We start from the raw sequence: 12,407 nt of genomic DNA, 5'->3' as shown, positions 1-12,407 counted from the left end.
AAAATGTAAATTAAAATTCTCAAAAATTCACCAGTGTAAACTGATACATGCAAACTTGCTAACTTCTAAATAAATGGCCAACTTCTCAGTCAGTCATTGGATTATTCTTAATTTATTTGTATGCTATCTAGAGCCCTGCTCTATATCAAATAACAAATATCTCTCAATCTACCATTAAAATCCCATTTATCTGAACTTACTGAGAAATGATCAAGTTTTTACAAGCAAATAAATGCTAATCACCAATTATATAGAAATTGAGTAGTTTTTGATAGTTTTATGTAGCAGAAGCTATTAATTGCTTATCAGATTCTATTTCTCCTTTCCAGAATTTTTCTTCTCTCAGGCTGGTAATGGACCCCACTAAATACCCACTTTTAAGCTTTCTAAGGCTGGAAAGGCAATGAATGGATAACAGTTAAAACCAATGACATATACTCAGAAATCTGCTTTGGGGGTGGAATGAGGAGGGTTGATTCTAAAAAAAATTTTTTAATGTGCTGTCCATATCCAGGACTAGATGTGAATGTAATGTCTACTACTCAACAATCATCCTAGAACCATAAAAGTCAGCAAGCAAGAGAATTAACACCAAATCAATAAGGCTGACAGTGTAGAAGCACAAAACCAGCTGTGGGGTCTCTAATAGCATTGCTGTTAAAATTAGCTGAAGCAATGCTAACTACTATTTAATTCTGGATTTCTTAGTTTGTAAGATAACTAAACTTTTATTTGCTTAAACCATTGCTAAATTTTCTATACCTGTAACCAACATATATTCCAAAGTGAGATAACCTGAAACCAAAACAATCCCATTAATAAAAAAGCATATACATCATAGTCTCTTTCTTAAAAATTCAGTGATATTAATAAATGTGTTTTGAAGTTTTACAGAATCACTGTAATGTAACAGGCTATTTGTCTCTATGCTAAGTAGTTTAGGACTACTGAGTTGTTTAATCTTCTCCACAAATTCTACATATAGTACATGCCACAAACAATACCTTTGTATGTAGCAAGCAAAGGATGGCCACTAAATTTGTCATTCTACAGCCCTAACCGGTTTGGCTCAGTGGATAGAGCATCAGCCTGCGGACTCAAGGGTCCCAGGTTCTATTCCGGGCAAGGGCATGTACCTTGGTTGCGGGCACATCCCCAGTAGGGGGTGTGCAGGAAGCAGCTGATCGATGTTTCTCTCTCATCGATGTTTCTAACTCTCTATCCCTCTCCCTTTCTCTCTGTAAAAAATCAATAAAATATATTTTTTTAAAATTTGTCATTCTACATATTCCCACATATGTGATAGCCTGGTAGAATGGAACTGCCAATAAAACTGAGATGGACTAAGACCATGGAAGGAGCACGTTGGAGAGAAGAGAGATGAGAGGGGCTTGTGCTTTGAAACATTAGTGTAAAAACACCTGACAGATGTCTTAGTGGGATCCTGAGGGGACAGTTGGATATGGGTGTTCAGAGATGGAGGAAAGAGATCCAAGCTGAGGATATAAATTTGGAAGTCATCTGCTTAGAGATGATATTTAAAGCAATAAAATTAGGTGAAAGCATCAAGGGAATAAATGTAGGTAGAAAAAAGATGGTTTCAAGGAAGAAGTTATCAGCTACTAGTATGTTAATGAGAATTACCACTGTATAGTAATGCAAAGGTTATTATCTTGACAAGATCACTTATTGTGGAGTGGTGGAGAACAAAATGTTTGGAGGGGACTCAAGAAATAAGAACAGCATAACTTGACATAAATAAAGACAACTCAGGCTGTTTGGCTATGAAGGACATTAGAAAAATAGAGCAGTAGTGAGGGTAGAATGAGTCACAACAATGGATCTGTAGGCAGGTGGAAATAATCTAGTTAAAGAAAGAGAAGAGCCCATTGAAATTGTTTTATAAAGCAATTTAGGCAACAATTCACACAGTCCTAGCAAAATCTCTCACCAATAAAAAAGCTACTCATGAGGAGGAAAACAGAAACCTGGGGTGCGATGGTGGAACTAACTGAATAAAATTCATGTACAGTATTTTTCAAAAGTATAGATTACCACACCTAGAGATTCTGATTTAGGAGATCCTATATAACAAAACCCTAATATGCAAATGGACCAAACGGCAAAACGACTGGTCGCTATGATGCGCACTGACCACCAGGGGGCAGATGCTCAATGCAGGAGCTGCCCCCTGGTGGTAAGTGCACTCCCACAGGGGGAGCACCGCTCAGCCAGAAGCTGGACTGAGAGACCCCCCACCCCCAGTACACAAATGTCGTGCACCAGGCCTCTAGTTAGATATAAAACTCACGATTCTTCCCCCACTTCTACCTTCCCCCAGCCCCAAAACTCAAGATTCTTTATCATGAAGGAAAATTGCTCAAGGTAGAAGAAAAATTTTCAGAATTCTTCTCCATCTCAGTTTAGGAAGAATGACATACTTTGTAAAACAAGAGGGCCTATTTTTACAGAAAACAATCTTTCATTCCACGATCTTATATAATAAAAGGCTAATATGCAAATAGACCAAATGGTGGAACAACTGAACAACCAGTCGCTATGATGTGCGCTGACCACCAGGGGGCATGCACGGAACAGGGCGGGCGTCGACAGCAGGCAGCAGAGCGTGGAACATGGCAGGCGTCGGCTGTAGTGGGATGGTGGAGCAGGTGAGCAGGGGCACCAGACCAAGGTGGGGTGCTAGTCACTGTCATCGGGGCGAGCCTCTGGTGGTTACTGAAAATTCTTTGCTCCTGTGACTACGGTCCCACCCGGTGTTTACACCTGCTGCCGGCGCCAGCCCCACTCATGCCTGCTGCTGGTGCTGGAGCCCCTCAGGGCTTCTCCACCCGCCCTGCTCCTGAGGGGCAATCGGGGCAGCAGCCGCAGCTCACACCAGCTGATGGCGCTGGCCCCGATCGCTCCACACCATCAGCGGGTGTGTGTGGGGCCGGCGCCATCAGCACATGGGAGTGGCAGCGGTGCCGCTGCTGGCACCAGCCCCAATTGCACCTACTGCCAGCAGACAGGACTGGGGGCCATGGCAGGAGGGGCCAGGCGGGGGCGCGGAGGATGGGCTGAGACCCGCCCCTGTGCTCACCCCAGCCTCGTGGCCCACAGTTCCTCTCAAGGTGCATGAATTTGTGCACTGGGCCCCTAGTTAGAAATAAGACTACAAATGCAAACATCTCACACAGAATTAATTGGTTTCCTTACCTCTGAAAGCCTAACATTTGGTCATCCTATAATCAGAGGGAGGAATTAGAGGGAGAATAAGGAAAGAAAGCAGCTCACTATGACTCATAACCAAACTGAGGGAAGGTGAAAGGATGCAGAAAAGAGTACTGGTTGTCTGGATGTAAATTTCTAACATATAGCTGGTTCAACAACCAGTCAAAAAAGCTGTGCAAGGCAACATTTGTGGCAATATGTATCACAAACATACATTCACAATGATGTTGCTTAATGCGGTAGGAAAATTAAATCTTGGCATTATTTCAAACATAGAAATACCTTTCTCATACAGTCTTGACTGGATTCTAAACCCTTTCCTACAACACAATTCTGTGGCAGGATTAACTTTCCATATTTTTATTTCCTCGTATTCATCTCCATGCCAGAATAACTCCCAATCTCCAAAGTTTCTGCTAATGACTTTTGGTAATTTATTTTCCCCCTTGAACTCTTTAAGCATGATCTGGGAAGCCTTAATGGGAACAGAACAGATGGTCAAATAAACCAAAGAGAATCCTAGTTCTCTAAACTACTCCAAGGAACAACTGATTTTGAACATGTGCAGCAATATGCTATACCAAGTAGGCAGATTTCTCCTCCCATCTTAAAAAGGACCTCTCCTGGAGACACCTCCCCAGCTACCAACCCATTTTTCTGTTCCCTGTTACAGCAAAATTACAAACAGTCTATAGAGTATACACTGCCTTTATTCTTAAACCCACTCCAATCACACTTTTGTTCCTAACACCTCAATGGAAACTGTTTTTCCCAGGTTATCAAAGGCCTACATATTGCCAAATCCAATAGACAATTCTAAGTTCACCTCTTACTTGATTAGCAGCATCCCTCCCCACTACTTTATACCTTTTCTTCACTTAGCAAGATAACACCTCCTAATTTCGTTCTACGCCACTGGTGACAGCTCAGTCTCTTTTGCTAGTTGCTCCACTTTATGCCAACTTCTTAACACATTATAGTGACAGAGAACATAGATCTTGGCCCTCTTCTCTATAGTCATACCCTGGGTGACATCCAGTTTCAAGTCCTGAATATTACTAACTCTTTAAATACTAAGCGTTATGACACCTATCTCAGTTTGGGCTCTCCCAAAAGCAAAGGCTGACAGGTATTCTGTCTAGGAGATGACCTGTGGGAGCAGGAAGAGTATGACAGAGATGGAGGGAAAGTCAATATAAGGAACGGCACATTATCAAAATCATTCCCAAGAACAACTGGGGCTCATTTACTTAAACACAGGAGAGCTCTCAGAATTGTCTGCCTATAGCAGAGACGGGGAACGTCCAGCCTGCAGGCTGTATAAGGCCTGTGAAATCATTTGGTCCGGCCCTGGCAAGACATTAGGGTGAGTTAATTAAATGTCTGACCAAATATAGCAGGCTAATTTTTAAACTGATAATTCTGTATGCCTGAGAATGATGTTATACCTATCCAAATAGTCCTTGGGAAAAAAAAGGTTCCCCACCCCTGGCCTATAGGTAGAGAGGTGAGCTGTTGTTACCCATCTGCTCCTGTCTCCCACTATTAGAAATTGGCTCCATGGACATTAACTTCCCTTCACTTCCTGGTCTAGCTAGCCTCACTGAGCTCTATGGTACTGTTTTTGTACCTAGAGTTAAAATCACAGGTGAGACCAGAGGATATGCTGCTAGACACCAGAATGGCCTGTTAGACACCAGAATATCTCCATTCAATGGAGGGATTTAAAGGAAAAAGCAGGAAGTAATAATTTAGAAGAGTGAAAGAGTAAAAATGATGAGTGAATCCAAGAGCTGGTTCTGTTTTTGGGGGGAGTAGCCAAATATAAACATTAAGAATAAACAGTTTCCCAGCAAGTCTAAAGATACAAAACATACCAGTAGAAATCAGAATGGGAATTTAATAGCACAAATAAAAAGTATTTTTGTATTTAGGCCTAGACAGACCTCTACCTATCATATACTACAAAACAAAAAGCTTTTTTAAATTACTAAGTTAAAATATGTAGTAATATATTTTACATTTTGATGACTTTCTATAAAAATTTAAATTACAAAACTGTCTCAAGAAATAGAATATCGCCGAAACCGGTTTGGCTCAGTGGATAGAGCGTTGGCCTGCGGACTGAAAGGTCCCAGGTTCGATTCCAGTCAAGGGCATGTACCTGGGTTGCGGGCACATCCCCAATGGGAGATGTGCAGGAGGTGGCTGATCGATGTTTCTCTCTCATCGATGTTTCTAACTTTCTATCTCTCTCCCTTCCTCTCTGTAAAAAGATCAATAAAATATATTTTAAAAAAAAAAGAAGAAAAAAAGAAATAGAGTATCAAAAAATTTAAAAGTTTGTCAATAAACTATTTCTCTAAAAGACATTAAGCACTTGCAAAATTTCAAGGAATGGAATTTAACACAAGGTTCAGGACTCATTATGTTCCCAATTCATGATACAAATTCAACATAACTCGAATACCAGCACCTATCAAATACCCAAAAATTAACATAAACACACATATACCATTTGTATTCAAGAATGTTTCAAAAAAATCCTAGATTTGAAGAGAAACTCAAATGTAGTAGTAATACCATACATGACTAAGGAGAATAAATTCTAGGAATGCCAAGATGAATAAACTTGAGAAAAATCTATTAACAGTACATCACACAAATAGATGAAGGGGTGGGGGTGGAGGAATCTTCTTGAAACTGCCAAAAAGGATCTAACATTCTTGACAAAAATCTTAGTAAACTAGAAATAGGATATTTCCTCAGTTAAAAAATAAATAAAAAAATCAACCATTAGCATCATGTTCAAGAAAATAGAAGAAATACCAGAGACATTCCCATTAAAATAAAAAAGAATATCAACCCTATCTAGCAAGGGAAAAAAACAATCCACAGAATGAGAGAAAATATTTTTAAATTATCTATCTAATAAGAGACTTGTATCCTGAATATATAAAGAACTCTTAAAACTCAACAATAAAAAAACAAATAAAATTAATGGGCAAAAGATGTGAACAGGCATTTCTTCAAAGATACAGGAATAGCTAATAAGCACACGAAAAGATGCTCAACATCAATAGTTACTAGGGAAATATGAATCAAAACCACAATGAAATAAAACTTTACACCAGCTAGCAATGGCTATAATGAAAAAGACATGCAATAACAAGTGTCAGGGAGGGTGTGGAGAAACTGGAACCCTCATACATTATAGAGGGAAATGTAAACTGGTACAGTCACTTCTGGAAAATAGTTTGGCAGTTCCTCCAAAAAGTTAAACATAATTACCACATGACCATCAATTCCACTCCTCGGTATATAACCAAGAGGATCGAAAATACACGCTTTCAGAAAAACTTGCAGCAACTACTGTTCACAACAGAATTAACCATGGAGGCCAAAAAGTAGAAACAATCTAATATTCATCCATAACAATTAGATAAATAAAATGTATAGCCATACAATGGAAGATTATTCAGCTGTAAAAAGAGATAAACACAGAGATACATGCTATGACATGGATGAACTTTGGAAACATTATGCTGTGGTAAAAAGCCAGACATAGCCTGGCTTGTGTGGCTCAGTGGTTGAGTGTCAATCCAGGAACCAAGAGGTCACAGTTTGATTCCTGATCAGGGTACATGGCCACGTTTCAGGCTCGATCCCCAGTATGGGGCATGTAGGAGGCAACCAATCGATGATGTTTCTCTCTCATCAATGTTTCTATCTCTCTATCCCTCTCCCTAAAAATCAATAAAAACATTCCAAAAAAAAAAAAAAAAAAAAGAAACCAGACACAAAACACCAAATATTGCATGATTCCATTTAATGAAATGCTCTGAATAGGCAAATTATTAATGGAAATAGAAAGTAGATTAGTGGTTTCCAGAGTCTAGGGGCAGGGGGAAACAGGAGTGGCTAATAATAGGTATGGGTTTTTAGGAGGTGATAAGTTGTTTTAGGAGTTACAGATAGTGAAAATGGATGCAGAGTCTTGCAAATGTACTAAAAATACTGAACTGTACACTTTAAACAGGTGAATTCCATTGCATGTGAATTATAGCTTAATTGAAAAATAGCTTTTAAAAAAAAGAAACATACCAGGACACAAGTTAATGCCACTAGTATGTTTGTTGTGCAGTGTGTATACCATCCTAGAAACCAATCCAAACCTATTGAAAAGCATGACCTGATTTGAGGATCCTGGACACTGTGCCACACTGCTTCAAATTCTTTCTTTTCTTTCTCTTCTTTCCCTCCCTCCCTCCCTTCCTCCCTCCTTCCCTCCCTTCCTTCCCTTATTTTAGACCCTCTCCAAACACCTCTATTAAAATGCAAATTCACCTGGTGAAGGCAAAGCTTATTTCTTAAGATTAATTTCTTTGTAAGTATACTAGAGGCCCAGTGCACGAAACTCATGCACAGGAGGGGGGGGAGGGTGTCCCTTAGCCCGGCCTTACACCCTCTCTAATATGAGACATCCCTCTCGCAATCCAGGACCACTGGCTCCTAACCGCTCACCTGCCTGCCAGCCTGATCCCCCTAACAGCTCTACCCTGACAGCCTGATCACCCCTAACTGCCTCTGCCTTGGCCCCGCCACCATGGCTTTGTCCGGAAGGACATCCGGTCTAATTAGCATATTACCCTTTTATTAGTATAGAGGCCTGGTGCATGGGTTGGTCTGCCCTGAAGTGGGTCCCGGATCAGGGTGGGGGTCCCCTTGGGGGCTGGCCTGGGCAAGGGGCCTGGGGCGGTTTTCAGGCCGGCCACGTTCCCATCGGGGTGAGGGTCCCTGCTGGGGGTGGGGCCAGCCTGAGTGAGGGGTTGATGGCCACTTGCAGGCCAGCCACGCCCCGAAGGGGTGAGGGTCCCCACAAGGGGGCGTGGCCAGTCTGGGCAAGGGCCATCTGCAGGATGGCCACGCCCCCATCGGTGTGAGGGTCCCCGCTGGGGGGGGGGGGGCATGGCTGGCTTGGGCGAGGGGCTGATAGCCATTTGCAGGCTGGCCACACCTCCATCAGGGGGAGTGCCCCTGCTGGAGGATGTGGCCGGTCTGGGTGAGGGGCTGAGGGCCATTTGGGGGTGGTTTGCAGGCTGGCCACGCCCCTGGCTTTGTCTGGAAGGATGTCCAGAAGGTCTCCCGGTCTAATTAGCATATTACTCTTTTATTAGTATAGATTTTTCCCCTAAATCAGAGAAGAGAAGCAATAGAGAAGGAACCATGAGCAAAGAAAAAAAAAAAGTAGGAATCAGAAAAACAGAACAAAAAAACCACACAAGAGAAAATAGTTTGAAATCCTCATCTATATATATAAAAGCCTAAGTGACCATCACAACCGAACAGACGACCGAACAGGCTGCATGGGGCGATCAGGCCGGCATGGGGGGCAGTTGGGGGTGACCAGGCCAGCAGGGGTGGCAGTTAGAAGCGATCAGGCAGGCAGGCAGGCAAGCAGTTAGGAGCCAGTGGTCCAGGGGTCCTGGATTGGAGAGGGTGCAGGCTGGGCTGAGGGGACCCACCCATGCATAAATTTCGTGCACCGGGCCTCTAGTTTTTCTATAAAGCTAATGTGTTTGCTTTAAGGTTACCTTAGCCTTGGTATGATTATAAACATTACAAACTGTCCAAAGAAAACCAGATCACTGTTAACACTTTGTTACAGAAAGATTAATACTTATAAGTAAAGCTTAAAAATATCACCACATGATGAAAGCCTTATCTATTAAAAGATTCATTTTTAGTAGGATTCAGATGAACATTTTAGGTATAATACCTATGATTCTACTAAATCATTTTAAATATCCTTTAGAGCTGAAGATCCATTTACTTTTTAAGTAAAATAGCATCATATATGTAGAGAAAACTAGAAGAAAAACAAAAATTTAATTTTCTACTAATCAAGTATTACTTTTTCTTATAGGTCTTTTTTTCCCCCCCTTATAGCTCTCAATTACATCATTTAGTCACCTATTTATTCACTGCCTCACTACTAAGGGTGCTGTGGGAATATAAAGTAGAATATGTGGTTCTCTGACCTCAAAGGGCTTATAAAATACTAGAGGCCCGATGCACAAAATTCGTGCAAGAGTAGGCCTTCCATCCCCCAGCTGCTGGCACCGGCTTCCCTCTGGCCGCTGGCTGGCACCAGGGATCCAGACTTTGCTCGCAGCCCCAGCTTCGTCCGGAAGGATGCTGGGTCTAATTAGCATATTATGCTTTTATTATTATAGATAACTAGAGGCCCAGTGCATGAAACTCGTGTACGGGGGGGAGGGGGGTGTTCCCTCAGTCCAGCCTGCACCCTCTCCAATTCGGGACCCCTCGGGGGATGTCCGACTGCCAGTTTAGACCTGATCCTGGGGAGCGGGCCTAAACTGGCAGTCGGACCTCCCTCTCACAATCCGGGACCACTGGCTCCTAACTGCTCACCTGCCTGCCTGCCTGATCACCCCTAACTGCCCCCCCCCCCGTACCAGCTTGATCGGCCCCAACTGCTGCTCCCCCGCCGGCCTGGTTGCCCCTAACTGCGCCCTCCCCCTGCCAGCCTGGTCGCCCCAAACTGCCCCACATGCCAACCTGGTCACCCCCAACTGCCTCCCCTGCTGGCCTTGTCGCCCCTCTCAGTGACCCCCTGCCAGCCTGGTGGCCCCTCACTGCCCCACCCTGCGGGCCCGGTTGCCCCACACAGCCTGCTGCTCGGTCGCTTGGTCGCCCCTCACTAACCCCCCTGCGGGCCTGGTCGCTCCCAGCCTGCTTTGCTGGCCTGGTCGCCCCATGCAGCCTACTGTTTGGTCATTTGGTCGTCCCTCACTAACTCCCCTGCTGGCCTGGTCTCCCCACGCAGCCTGCTGCTCCATCATTTGGTCACCTCTAACTAAGCCCCCTGCCGGCCTGGTTGCCCCAGGCAGCCTGCTGCTCCGTCATCTGGTCGCCCCTCACTAACCCCCCTGCCAGCCTGGTCGCCCCATGCAGCCTGTTTGGTCGTCCATTAGGTTGCAATGGTCACTTAGGCTTTTATATATATAGGTAGGGGATACAAAACAGAAATTAATTTTAAAAAGTCAGACAATAGTTAAAATGGCACATGGTTAAGAATCTGCTAGAATGCAAGAAATAAACATTCTGGTAAGATTTATGAACACTAGAAAGAAAACTATTACCATCGTTGTTGTTATGTAGGATAACAATGTTTGGGCTTTAAAGAAATACCAAGTCTTAGTAAGAAATCACTATAGTAGAAAATGTACAGTTCAAAACATTAATTATCTTGCTATATTGCAGCAATTTTCAACCGGTACGCAACAATTTTTAAAACATGCAATACCTGACTATTTAATCAGGGGCACTGACCTCTTTTCCCTTAGATTATCAAATAAAAATATAACAGCCAACACAAAAGTAGCAGTCCAGTGTGAATGAATCAAAATTATAACTTTGTCAGAGCAGCAAAAATAGGTATTTTTGATGCACTGCAGAATTTTAATAGTTTATGTGTGCCATGAGATGAAAAAGGTTGAAAATGCTTCTGTAGTACAAACTTTTATAAACTATTCCATTTAATCAAAATGAAATTAAAAACTTTTAACTTGACATCTGTAGTTATAAGACGTCGCTGTCTTAAAGTCAAAATTTAAACTAAGGTTTAGTGATTGTCTCACTAGTTGATAATACAAAGTAAAAACAAAACTAGATATTTATTGTTTGCTACTCTGTGCTAGATAGTCTGCTAATACATGAACAATCTCATTTATGATTTAGAATAACCCTTTAAAGCAGGTTCTAGTTTTGTACCCATTCCACAGATGAGAGAAGTGTGTTGCTTAATTAGCTTATACTACAGATCTGCACCTTTCCTCTCCCCGCCATCAGAAAGTTCGCAGTATACCACTTTGCTTTTATACTTTTAGGAAAGACCGACATTAGTACTATTTTTCTTAACAAAAAGAAATCCGAAGAGGATTATTGCTTTTATAAAAAAAGGTGAAAAGCAAAAATAGTGTTTAGCATTTGTTTTGCAGTGAGCCATTATAGCAGCGGTTCTCAACCTGTGGGTCGTGACCCCTTTGAGGGTCGAATGACCCTTTCACAGGGGTCGCCTAAGACCATTGGAAAACACATATATAATTACATATTGTTTTTGTGATTAATCACTGTGCTTTAATTATGTTCAATTTGTAACAATGAAGACATTTGCATATCAGACATTTACATTACGATTCCTAACAGTAGCAAAATTACAGTTATGAAGTAGCAACAAAAATAATTCTATGGTTGGGGGTCACCACAACATGAGGAACTGTATTAAAGGGTCGCGCCATTAGGAAGGTTGAGAACCACTGCATTATAGGGACAGCACATACCAAGTAGTGGGAGTGGCGCCACCAAGCTCCTTCCTAGGGAAATACACTCAGCATCTCAGAATCAAGCTGGTGTAGCTCTGAATTGTGACGGTAAGCATATGTACTGTATCTTGATTTAGTATGTGCATCTGTTAGTAAGATGTGTCCTAAGGTATCAGAAAAGCCTAAAAGAATTTGAAGAGTTTGAAAGGGTATTAGGTATAGCATAAAACTGGACGTAACTTAACAGTTCAATCATGGTAAATAAAACAAAGGTTTTTGTATTATTTGGTACTAGAGGCCCGGTGCACAAAAATTTGTGCAATTGGGGGGGGGTCCCCTCGGCCTGGCCTGTGCCCTCTTGCCGCAGTCTGGAACCCCTCAGGGGATGTCCACCTGCTGGCTTAGGCCCGCTCCCCGGGGGATTGGGCCTAAGCTGGCAATCAGACATCCCTCTGGCAGCCCGGGAGCCCTCGGGGGATGTCCACTTGCCAGTGGGGAGCAGGCCTAAGCTGCAGTCGGACATCCATAGTGCTGCTTAGGAGGTGGGAGAGGCTCCCGCCACCACCGCTGTACTGGCAGCCGTCAGCCTGGCTTGTGGCTGAGCAGAGCTCCCCCTGTGGGAGCGCACTGACCACCAGGGGGCATCTCCTGCATTGAGCGTCTGCCCCCTGGTGGTCAGTGTGTGTCATAGTGACCAGTCATTCCCAGTCATTCTGCTGTTAGGGTCAATTTGCATATTACCCTTTTATTATATAGGAGTGCCTGGCCAGCCTGGGTGAGGGGCTGATGGCTGTTTGCAGGCTGGCCACAGCCCCTTCAGGGTGGGGG

The 12,407-nt window shown here is 43.0% G+C and overlaps 1 protein-coding gene across 8 annotated transcripts in view; it reads right to left on the bottom strand.

Annotated features, from left to right (window-relative positions):
• ERBB2IP (erbb2 interacting protein) overlaps positions 1 to 12,407 on the bottom strand; it is a 117,427-nt gene that overhangs the window by 71,973 nt on the left and 33,047 nt on the right. For 6 of the 8 annotated variants that reach the window (XM_014549132.1, XM_014549158.1, XM_014549141.1 and 3 more), the window contains exon 1: positions 6,762 to 6,781. The exons of the other annotated variants lie outside the window; for them this stretch is intronic. The gene's annotated coding sequence lies outside the window, so the exon portion shown is untranslated. Of the gene's footprint in view, positions 1 to 6,761; positions 6,782 to 12,407 lie in introns of those variants that run through there. 8 annotated transcript variants of the gene reach the window in all.

Source organism: Myotis brandtii, unplaced genomic scaffold (assembly GCF_000412655.1).
Source record: "Myotis brandtii unplaced genomic scaffold, ASM41265v1 scaffold115, whole genome shotgun sequence".
Classification (NCBI taxonomy): Eukaryota; Metazoa; Chordata; class Mammalia; order Chiroptera; family Vespertilionidae; genus Myotis; species Myotis brandtii.
The sequence above is the reverse complement of the archived record's forward strand: the minus strand, read 5'-3'. Positions and strand labels throughout refer to the sequence as shown.